A 12145-nucleotide genomic window follows, 5' to 3' on the forward strand; every position below is an offset into this window, starting at 1 on the left:
CCATTGTGTGAAAGGGAAAAGGGGAAAAAAAGGAACAAAAAGTAGAGAATCTCGGGGGGTGATGGATTTATCATCTGCTCTTGCTCACGGGATGATCCCGTCACAAGACGGGGCAGGAACAGGCCTTGGAGAAGCCAAGCTGGAGATTTCCCCAAACCCCTGAGGAAAACAACTCTGCTGATCCCAGAGCTCCAGGCCAGCCCTGAATATCCATTAGGCTGGGGAGAAGCCAAGACTCCAGCTCCAGCCCTCTGCTTTCACTCCTTGTCTTGGTCCTGTGCTCCTTTTTGGGGACTCTGTGACAAAGACACATCCAAAGGCCACGGGGCCACCAGGACCTCAAAGGCAGCAAATTTTGAGGTGTCCAGAAGAAAGAAGCTGATGAACCCCTCCAAAACATCTCCCTCAGCCCTCTGGGAGCTGTGGGGATCTCCCAGAGCAGCAATTCCCCAGCAGAGCAGACCACACAGATGGAACCAGCTGGAGAACAGGGCCTGGACTTTTTATATCTCTCTCTTTTTTTAAAATTTATTTTATATCTATCTCAATTTTTTCTGGTGTTGCTTTAACCTGCAGACAGTAACTCGAGGAGGTGCTGCTCATCTCCTAAAGTTCCCTCCTGCCCAACCTTAAATGGCATCCAGGGAGAGCCAGAGAACCCTCTGAGCTCCCTCCTGGCACCATCACAAAGCACAGAAGCCAAGGTGTGAAGCCCCCAAAGGTGCCAGCACATCTCCAGACCAGTCTGACACCCTCAGCGTCCCAAAACTCTCCTTTTTTCCCTGAAATCTGAGTTAATTTTGAAGGCAGCAGTTGCATAAGCACTTCTGCATGTGGTTAAGTTGTAAAACTTGGCCCAAGGTTTCCCTCACCATGGCTGAAGTGTTATTTTAGTGGGGAGGGAGGTTGTAGACACTGAAAATCCAGACCTACCCAAGCTTCAAATAAGTGTCTTATTTTTGTCCTGCAGACTGAAATTCCTGGAGTTTAAATCCCTGCTCTTTTTTTGGAATAGCACCTGGGAGAATGTTTAACCCCCTGAACAGGCAGTGCCTTAGAAAAAAGGAAGTTTATTAGTTCTGTTCTTTCGAGGAATATAAATGGATTATTTAACAGCATCAGGGATTATTAAAACTTGGGAAAGCAAATTAAAAACTAATTCTGTCCTCACCATCTCCTGACTTTTTGTGCTTTTCCTACCCTGGAGTGGGAGGTGCTGCACAAGAGGGGAGGGGTGGATGGGAAAGGCCTTCCCTGCCTTGGATTTCCCTTTCCTGCTTCTTTTCACTCCCTGTCTCCACAGGGAAACCCTGGGAGTTCCCAGAGCCAAAACAGTTTGGATTTTCTCCTCCTCACCCCTTAGTTTGCATTAAATCCTCCTTTTTCTGCATTGCATCTTCTAAAATAATGTGGATAAAATAGGAAATAAGAGAAAAATCCAAACTCTGCTGATCTGAGTGCAGCCCTTGAGCAAGGAAAACCCAGCACTGGGAAGAGACTCAGGGAATTCCCTCATTCCTGGGAGGGCTGAAACCTGTCCTTAAACCTGTGATTAAACACAATTTAAATGAGCTCAACAGCAAACATTAACAGGAGAATAATTAACACCCAGCTCTGGTGTTGCTCTTTCTCACTCTGTCCTTTGTGATATTGTCAATTTATACACATTCCAATCATTAGAAAAAAAAAAATTTCTCATGCAAGGTGCAAACAAACCTAGGCTCCTCTCCATCCAGGGCTGATGATGAAAGAGAATAAATTAGGGAAAACACTGATTCCTCTGCTTACCTTGCTTTTGGAACCACTTTTCCATATCCTTGTGAGGATCCTTGCAGGGGACATTTATCCTCCACAATAATTCCCCATCCTGCTGCAGTTCCAGTGGTTTTTAAAAGGATGCAACAGAAAATCCACTAACCTGGAGGCCCTGGGGGCTGAGAGCTCTGCAGATCTCTCACTCCTGAAGGGGTTTCCTGAAGGGAATCCTGTTTTTCCAGGTGGAACAGCACAAATTCCTGGGAAGAAGGACCAGAATTGGGTTTGTGTTAATGCAGTTTGTCTGGTACAAAGCTGCACCTCAAACATTAAATCAACAAAGGAGGGCTGGGAAAAGGTGGAACAAATTTCTGTTAAATTCTTCAGGATCTCCCCAGGATGTTGTTTTTAATGATGGATTTCATGAGACCAGACAGGTGAGCACCAAACCCCCTTGGGTCAGCCACAGGTGCCACCTCCTCACGAGTTCCTCATCTCCAAGGTTTCCCAGGGAGATGCCATTCCTTGGGGAATGTCCCACCTGTTCCCAGGGACAGCCACCCACGGGGACACCCCGAGTGTCCCTGCTGGCACAGCCACAGCTCCATCCAGGAGCCTGAGGGATCCCGAGGGACTGGAGCTGTCCTGGAGGTGTCTGAGCAGCCCCTGCACCACGCCGGGAGGGACAGGACTCAGGGCAGGTGTCCTGCAGGGATCCAGTTCAAATTCTCCAGGAAAATCCCTCTGTTTGAGTCAGGGAGTTCAGGCCTTGATGAGTTTTCCTGTTTCTCCTGGGATATTTTAGATTTAAGGTGGTGATTTGGGGTCTCTGAGGAAAGAGCCATCATAAATTCCTATGTTTCTCCCTGGGAAGGCAGTTGTTTGAGTCAGGCCTTGCTGATTTTCCCTGCTTCTCCTGGGATATTTTAGATTTAAGAAGATGATTGGAGGAAAGAGCCATCATAAATTCCTATGTTTCTCCCTGGGAAGGCAGGGAGGCCCTGGAATGGATTTCCAGAGGCTGTGGCTGCCCCTGGATCTCTGGAAGTGTCCAAGGCCAGGTAAAGCCCTCCCCAGGACCTCAGGGGGGATGAGCAGCAGTGTCACCACATCCTGTGTGCAGGGGACAGCAAGGACTGGACCTGTCATGTCCAGAGTCCCTTTAGTTCTACTTAAATTAGCATTTAAGTAGATCAGAAGATCCAAGGTCAGGCTGGAGGTAAAAACGACCTGGTTTCCATCTTTCCAAGGGTCCCAAAAAGCAGAGACCTGGATGAGAGCCACACATGACTCCTGGCAATTACAAGCTCCTCGTTAAGAGCTTTGCTGAAAGAAATGTAATTTAGCCACTGATGTGGCTCTACCCAGGGACAAGCACAGCAAGAGCAGCGTGGAGCCTTTATCTCCCCACTGTCCCATCCTTTTTCCTGCTCTTTCAGCACCCGCATCCCTGGCTGGGATGTGCTTTGATGCTTTGTTGGTTCAGGGTGCAATCAGCACTAATAATTTCTCCACCCCAGGACTATTAGGCACGTTTGGGAAGTGATTTCCCACCCCTCAGAGACCCTGCAACTGGATACCCTGTGTGCTAACCCGTGGATTTCCTCCACTCCAGCACAGCCCCAGGCCTTGAGGAAATTAGCAATCCAAACAAATTCTGCTGGGGTTTCAGGGATGAATTCTTGTAATAACACTGCCCTGAGATTGGATTTGGGGCTGGAGCTCTCTGCAAAAGCAGGAAAATGTCCCAGACAGAGATTTGCCCAAACTTCAGCTCAGTGGTCACGGAGTTTTGTGTCCCCCTCCCCTGCACTGATTACCCAGATTATTTCTGTCTCAGCACAAATTCAGTCACTTTTCCTTATCCAGAAACTCCTCCTTTCCACGAGCTCCAGAGAAAAATGAAAGTGAGCAGATTAAAAATAGAAGAGGGAAAAAAAAAAACCAAACCAACAACTCGCTATCTGTACTGACTTTTGCTTCTGGCACTTGCAGAGCTGTTCCTTGTTTTGTTTGCTTTATTTCTTGCCTTTTTGTCTCCCCTTTCCCAAGAGAGAACTGCAAAGGTCAGACACTGCCACGCTCTGTGTGTCCCAGGCAGGAGCTGCCTCGGCTCTTGGCAGGCTCAGGACCCAGACAGTTCCTTAGGAGAGATCCTAATCCAGGCTCAGGAACTGCTCCTAATCCAGTTCCTTAGGAGAGGTCCCAATCCAGGCTTGGGAGGAGCAGCAGGAGCAGGACATGGGAATGCTGAGCATGGGAGAGCAGCACAGCAGCCAAACCCTCACCCCAGGGCTGAGCACTGAGGGAACAGCCACAGGTGAGGGGAAAAAGGGATTTTATATCTGGGTTAAAAGAGATGGATGAGGGGAAAATAGATTTTGTGTCTGGATAAAAGAGGTGGATGAGGAAAAAGTGAATTCTATGTCCAGATTTAAGAGAGACTGCTGAGGGAAAAGAGTGGATTTTATACCTTGGTTCTATGTGGAAGCAATTAATTTTTCTTCTTACTTTTATTATTATTATTTAGAAGTGGCATTTATTTATGGCAAATACTAAGACCTAAAATAATGCACTGCAATAATGTGCCCCAGGATTCTGTGTTCTTACCCATTGGGGTGTTGGTCACTGAAGGTTTCTCTGTGTTGATGAGGACTCAGCAGGCTGAAGGTGTAAAAAAGGGTTTATTTCTACAGCTCAGTTGGTTGGAGCTGCCCTTCAAGGCACAGGGAGGTTTTTAAAGCAGAGTAAAACCAGAACAAGCTTTCTCCTCTGTAATTCGAGCCTTGGGTTTATTCAGTGTCATCATTCTGAGGTAATTATGTTTATTCTTAGCATAATTATAATAAAAAGAGAAGTATCACTGATCCAGAGCTCTGAGCTGGTGAGAGCTGGATTCATGGATGAAATACTCTGAATATCCCACCAAAAGGTGGTAGGTGCTGCAGAAGGAAGGATGACCCAAGCTCAAAGGGACAGAAGATCCAGGAAAGCAGGGAATGGGACTAAAGGAACCATTGAAATCACATTGGAATTTTGCATTTTCACTGCTTGCATTGAAATGTTGGCCCTGCCAAGGGCAAGGGGCAGCAGGGGGGAAGGAGCAGATTGAAATGAGAGCAGGATGTGGGGTGAGGACAGCACAAGTCCTGCTGAGTGTTTGATGTGCCAGGGAAGAAGAAGCCAAGGAGAGGAAGTTTGTGAATGGATGTGATCTGGGCAAAAGGCAGAGTCCAGCGAGGCCAAGAGCAGAGGATGTTGGATTCACGGGGATGAGATGAGACAACAACTTGGCCACGGGTTTCAGCTCAAAAGGTTGAGCTCTTAGGGCTGAAAACATTTAGGGCAGGAGCAGGAAAACAGGAAGATGTTGACTGGCCAGAAAAAGCAGGAAAATCTGTCCCCACCACCTGAACTGCATCAGCTGAGACAAGTCCTCTCAGGAGATTTTCCTTCCCCTCCCACAACGTCCAGCTTCCTCCTTTCACTGTGCTTCCCATCCCAGCTTTCTGTTGTCATGTGGAAGATTTGGATCATCTGTGTCTCCCCTGCACAGGACCTGACCCAGGCAAGCAGGCCTTGTAAAGCCGGGGCCTTTTGATGTCTGGAGCAGGCAGCCAGGCTGCTGGGATTTATGGCTTCCAAGGAGCAGGGGGAAAGGGAGAAATTTATGTTAGGAAAATGTGACTGTCATCTTCGTTTATCTCCCAGTTTTGTAATGGAAAACAGGCATTTCACAAACACATCCCCATAGAACCCAGCGTGAAACGGTTCGGGGAGGCGAGCACGTTAACTCCATAAATATTGATATTATTAATAATAATAACGTCAATAAAAACACCGCAATAAATCACACAGCAGCTGGGACATCCCATCCCCATGCACCTGGCAGGCTTGGAAAACAAACTGCAGCACCTCTTCCCATCCTTCCTGGTGTCTGGATCAATCAGAAAATCCTTGGATGCTCCAGAGAACAAAGCCCCCCACTCAGTGCAGGAGCATCCCACAGGCAGCAAAGAAAGTGTGGAGCTCCACCAGGATGCTCCAGAGTTCAGGAAAGCCCATCCTGAAGGCAGGGATTACCTGGAATCCTGCAGCTGGAGCAGGCAGATAAGGAGAGCAGCTCAAGCTGAAGGAGTTAAGCCACAAAAATCAAAACGCTCCCATTTTGAGATGAAATCCACACAAATTTGCATTCCCACTCCATGAGTTTGTTTGCAGTGCTTGGCAGCTCATGGGGAATTTTGGATTTACAGCAGGACAGAGCAGAGATTCAGTTCCAGACCCCCCCAGCTCAGGAAAACCTGAATTAAGAGATCACCTAATGCAGCTGGTATCAAACAATCCCAATTCACCCCTGCTCCTGACCTTCCCACCCAGCCATTCCCAATATTCGCAGCATTTCCCAAGAGTTTCCATGGGAAGTTTTTCCCTACTCACCCTGGAGGAGGTGGTGGCACTGCTGCTCCGTGTCCTGCCCTGCACCCTGGGCAGTTTTTGATGTGCTTTTCCTGTGACAGGGAGCTGATTGCAGAGCTCTGGGATTACGTCTGCATCTCCAAATCTTTCTTTCTCAGCTGGAAAGTCTCAAGTTCCAAGCTGGGATTCCCTCTCCACCCCCTTTCTCCAGGAGTTAACCCTCCTTTTGCTGGAAGGGTCTGTCTGGTCAGCACCCACCAAAAGATCAGGGACAAAAGGAAGAGGGAAAGGGGGCATTTTAAGAGAAAAATCAGTGTTTTCTTGGGTGTTCTCTGCTTATTAACTCTGTGCTGTAGGAAAGCTCTTTTTAATTATGATATTTTTAATTCTGGACTTTCAGAAACCAGCCCCAAAAGATTAAAGGTTTCGAGGCTTTTTAAAATTGCTTTTATCTCAATTTTTTTTATTACACTGTTGATCAGTCCGTGGTTTTCCAGACAGAAATTTGCTGTCCCCCACAAACTAGGGGAACAAGAACCCATTGTTCCTCTGGTCAGAACCCAGTAAAAAGCACTTTTAGCCCAACTCAACCCTCCTACTTCATGTCAGCAAGACATTTATTTCCTCAATATTAGGAACAATTTCTTCCCCAGAAGGGTTGTCCAGCCCTGGCCTTGGCAGTGCTGGGGGATGGTTGGACTTGATGGCCCTGAAGGTCTTTTCCAACCTGAATGATCCCTGATTCTCTAAATTTAGGAGATTTCCTCCATTATTGGGTGGTGATTTTTGGGACAGGGAGGGAACAGAGGGACAGAGCCTGGGAATGGATCCAGGGACTCTTGACTGTGTGGATCCAGGGACATCCCTTGGGATCAGCCTTGCACACCCATCCCAGGCTGCCACACACCATTCCTATTCCTATTTCTATTCCTATTCCTATTCCTATTCCTATTCCTATTCCTATTCCTATTCCTATTCCTATTCCTATTCCTATTCCTATTCCTATTCCCATTCCCATTCCCATTCCCATTCCTCTCCCAAGGCACCTGATGGCACCATGGGGCTGCATTTGGTGACACTTGGGAGTGGCAGAAGGGCCCTGAAGATGAGGAATCCACCACTCCAGAGTTGTTTGGCCATTGCTCCTGCTCCTCCTCCTCGTCCCCACACTGCCAATCCCTCTGCCTCAATTCCCACCTGGACCTCCCCTGCAGTTCCTTCCCTTCAGCCCAAACTGAGAAGCTTTTCCCCAGTTTTTCTTCCCAACAGCAAAACTCCACTAATGAGATTTTCAATTTAATTTTAACTGATGAGTTTTCACATGGATTAAAGCTGCCCAGACCTGGACTTGGAGCCCAGAGCCTGAGGGATCTCAAATCCCAGGACACCTGTGCAGCACAGAGCTGGGATTGCAGCGGGATCGGAGCAGGGAATGACACAGGTGAATCCCAAAATAAAACCACAACCAGACACAAAAACCCCACCTCAAAATGTTCAACCACTTCCTATCAACGGATTTTATCAGTGCCAAGAGTGTTGTGTCTGCTCAAAGAAAGGATCGGCGTGGAAAACTGTCAATCCATGCGATATTCCGAAGATTTTAAGGGAATATTCCTACAAACTCAATTTTCTGGCAGGAAAATTAAGACATTCCAGTTTTTACAATATAAAAAATAAAAGGGAATCTTTCTTGTCACTGAACTCCAGGTTTGCCGAGCTCTTTGCCACACAAGAAAACTTCCATGAAAACTCAGGGAAGTGTCAGAGGGGGACGTGTGGGGATGCAGAGTTTATTTTTGGAAAATCCTGAGGCAGAACCTGCCAGAGGAGCTGCTGCTTTCGTTCTAACGCTCAACTGAACGAAACTCCCAGGAATTTCAGGCAGAACCCAAACCAGATGTAATCCCCCCAGATGTTTACAGACTCCTTCAAAACCCAGCAAGGGATAAACAAAATGGGGAAGGGAAAAAAGATGGAAAATGCCCCGCAAGCCGCTCCCCTCCGCCTCGCCCCTGCCTACCTCCAGCGCTGCTGCTCCCGGGGTGAAGGAGGAAATTTGGGGAACTGTTTCATGCCAGAAAAGGAGGAATTTCCCAGGAACCCCCTCCCTGGGCTGCAGAGAGGAGGGAAAGGCAACCTGAGCATGGAAAAGGAGGGAGGGATCCAACCAAACCACCAAAGTGCTCCTCGCTTTTTTTGCCTCGCTTTTCCCTGGATTCCTCCCTCCTCCTCTTTTCTGAACATTTGGATTTTTTTTTTCTTTAATTTCTCCGCTGGTTTTGCTGAGGAGAGCAGGGAGCCCATTAGAGCAGGGGGATTAAGAGAGTTGAGGGAGGATTGAGTCATGCAGTGGCTGTAAAATCCCAGGAATTGTGCAAGGCAGATGGCCCCGAGGAGAGCGCGGGTTCCCGGACAAACCCCGGAACCCCCGGAGCTGGAGCCGCAATTTGGGGAGAAAAGGCTCCAAAGCCGGACTTTGCTGTTCCACCCCAAGTGGGACCAGCAGAATTCCCGCTGCCATCACCTGGGGGCTCCCAAAGGGAGGTTGGGTTCACTGCCACGTGGGAACTGCAGGGACAAATCTGGATTTTGGCTGAAAATGTTCCTAATTAGCATCAAAGGCTGGGATTTCCAACTGGGGGACTTTGGGAGTCTTAAATCAGCCCATTAAAACCATCTTTCCTGGGCATGAAATGAAGGGCTAAAATTGCTTTAGTTTTTCCTGATTAATGGAATTCAGAATGCAGCAGAGCATGGGGTTTATAAAAATAAATATTATAATAATATATATTAATATTGTTATTGATAACATTATTATATATTTATTATTATAAATATACAAAAAAGAAATAGCAATAGAAATATAAATAGCAATATAAATAGCAATAGAAATAGCAATAGAAATAGAAATAGAAATAGCAATAGAAATAGAAATAGCAATAGAATATAATAAATATAAAAATAAAAATAAAACAAAAATGTAATAAAAATTAAAAGAAAACTATAAATATAAACATAAACATAAACATAAACATAAATATAAATATAAATATAAATATAAATATGGTGCATATAAATATAAATATATGTTGTCTATATGGTGTATTAATATATAAATAAATATATATAGTATCCATGGTGCATATATAAAAATTAATATAGATATTGCATACATGGTGTGTATATATAAATTCTATACTATATATCATATATTGTACATAATTATATATAGAAATAAATTTATATTTTATAGATGGTGCATATGAAAATAAATATACTTATTTTTAATATGTAGTGTATATATTAAAATATTTTAAACATGAATCTATACAAATAAATAGATAAATACATAGAGTTATGAAAATAAATATAAATAAATATTTTTTTTTTATATATATTTATCTGAAGCATACCTTTCAGCCACTCAAGCAGAGCTGGACACCTCCCAGGTTTCTTCCTGCTTTTCCCAGCAGGGCAATGCAAATGGAGAGTTCATCACCACCCAGGTTTTTGTTGTGATTTAGCACCACTTTAACTTACAGAAAAAACCTGGAATAATCAACTTACTGGAAAATTGTATAAATTAAATAAATTATAATAGTTATATCAAATAAAATCTCACCATAAACCTGATGGAGAGCTGGAACTGGGCAGTTTAATTAAACACCCAAAACACAGATTAAACAGAGGGATCAGATGTGCAGATTTTTCTTCTGTGTGTTGATTAATTTAAAAATCCATATGATGAATAAAATAGGTAAAATATATAGAAGATATATTTTCTGCCCAAAATATGAAATTTTATTATTTATCACTATAAGACTTCTTTTCCTTTGCACAAAAAGGAAAAATTGAAAGGAAACAAAGAGGAGAAAACTCAGACAAGTAGAATTTTAAAAAGGAAAAAATAGTTAAACAAAGGAGATATTTGCTGCTGAATTAAACTTTGTATGAGACACAAATGGGGAAAACCAGGTTTTTATCCATTTCCATAGATTTGTCACGATAAGGAACAAGATTTGATTGAAAATCACCTGGAGAAAGAGGAGAGTTGAGTTATCCCTGACAACGGGAAAGAGCTCCTGCCCCATTGCAGCTCCAGCTCCAAATCTGCAGCGCTGGGATAATTGGGAATTCGGCAGGAGAACGGATTGCTAACAGGAGTTTGAGACCCCACAGTGGTGCAGGGTTGGGGTTTTTTGTAGGGATTGCTTTTCTCCCGGTGTTTTTCTGCCGTGGAATTGGTAATAAAATCCAGGGCCACCAGAGGATCTCCACACAGCAGGAGCTCCACCACGGAGACGAGCACCAGAGCAGCTTTTTTACTTTTGGATGGAATTCTTTGCTTTACAGGCAAAGTGTCAATGCTGAAATGCCAGAAAATGCAGCTCACAAAGACGTTCTCGTTTATTTGGGTCACAGGAGGGTGATGGTTTTTATAGATTTGTTTTGCAAGACAAAATACATAAAACTAACAGGGAAGAAAAAGCAGGAAAGAAATTCCCCACATCCCTCACTTTTCTGTGATTGATTTCTTGCTGTACAATCCATTAAACCAGAATATTTTGGCTTTAATCAGGAAACCCTTAAGGATTCTTCTTTTCAGGCAGGATTCAAGATTAAATGATCTGAAGGGTCTTAATAATGGTCCACTGAGAGAATTTTAGTAAAAATCAGGATAAATGGTTGTGAACTGAATATTAAAAATAACCAGCAGGGCAAAATAGAGCAACCAGAGGCTCTCCCCCTGCAAAAAAACACCCAAAATAGTGCTCTCACCAAAATCATCCCAGGAAAACTGGGTTCAGCAGGGCATGAGATGAATTCCAGTAAAACAAGCAGCTGATCCAAGTGTAACCCCACAAGAAATGTCCTCTGGACAATCCTGGTCTCCATCTCTCTTGGATAGAAGCAGTGTGAGGAGGTAAAAACAGTGAAAATGAGGATGTTGGAAGGTTTGCTGAGGGAAAAAGAATGTTATTGGAAGAAAAGCAGAGACTGGGAGTAAGAGGAGATGTAAACTGAGTGTTTTTTGGGGATTGACTGAAAATTGTCTTCAAGGATGAAGCACATCCATGGTGAACCAACACCAACCTCCCAAACTCAGAGCCAGGCAGGCCCTCAGGGCCCCCAGGAGCTCCTGCTTCCTTATCTTCCAAAACTTCCAGCATTTCTTCCTGGTTTTGGTACCACCTCGAGGTGAAGGTGCCTTCACCCTGCTCAGAACCTCAGAGACACTCCCAGGAGGGAATCCATCCCTGAATTACTCATGTGGGGAACGATTTATTTGTAGGTGGCACAGCCTGGAAAACACATCCAGCATTCCTGGAGACATTTCCTGCCTGGACAGGGAGAGAAATCCAACATTCCTGGAGACATTTCCTGCTGGACAAGGAGATCAATCCAACATTCCTGGAGACATTTCCTACCTGGACAAGGAGATCAGTCAACATTCCTGGAGACATTTCCTGCCTGGACAGGGAGATCCAACCCCCAGAGAGGGAGCAGGGACAGGGAATACTCACCAGAATCCCTCTCTCAGTGCTGAAGCCTCCTGATCTCAACCTCCTCCTGAAGTTCAGCTGGAAAATGCAAAGAGGACAAAATTCTGAGTTCACAAACCAGAGGAATGGAGGGGAATTCCCAACTCTACCTGACAGGACACAGGGAATGGATTCCCACTGAGGGCAGGAATGGATATTGGGAGGAATGGGGAGGCCCTGGAATGGATTTCCCAGAGAAGCTGTGGCTGCTCCACCCCTGGAAGTGTCCAAGGCCAGGTTGGAATAACCTGGGATAGTGGAAGGTGTCCCTGCCCATGGCAGGGGGGGGGTTTGGATGATCCTTAAGGTCCCTTCCCACCCAAAGCATTCCATGCTTCCATGATTATTAAAATGTCCAGGCCTGAGTTTATTTTTAGGCCTCTCTTTGGGTGCCAAGCTCTTCAAAGTTCCCCCAGGCTGAGGAGCAG

This window comes from Passer montanus, unplaced genomic scaffold (assembly GCF_014805655.1).
Source record: "Passer montanus isolate IOZ18808 unplaced genomic scaffold, ASM1480565v1 scaffold98, whole genome shotgun sequence".
Lineage (NCBI taxonomy): Eukaryota > Metazoa > Chordata > Aves > Passeriformes > Passeridae > Passer > Passer montanus.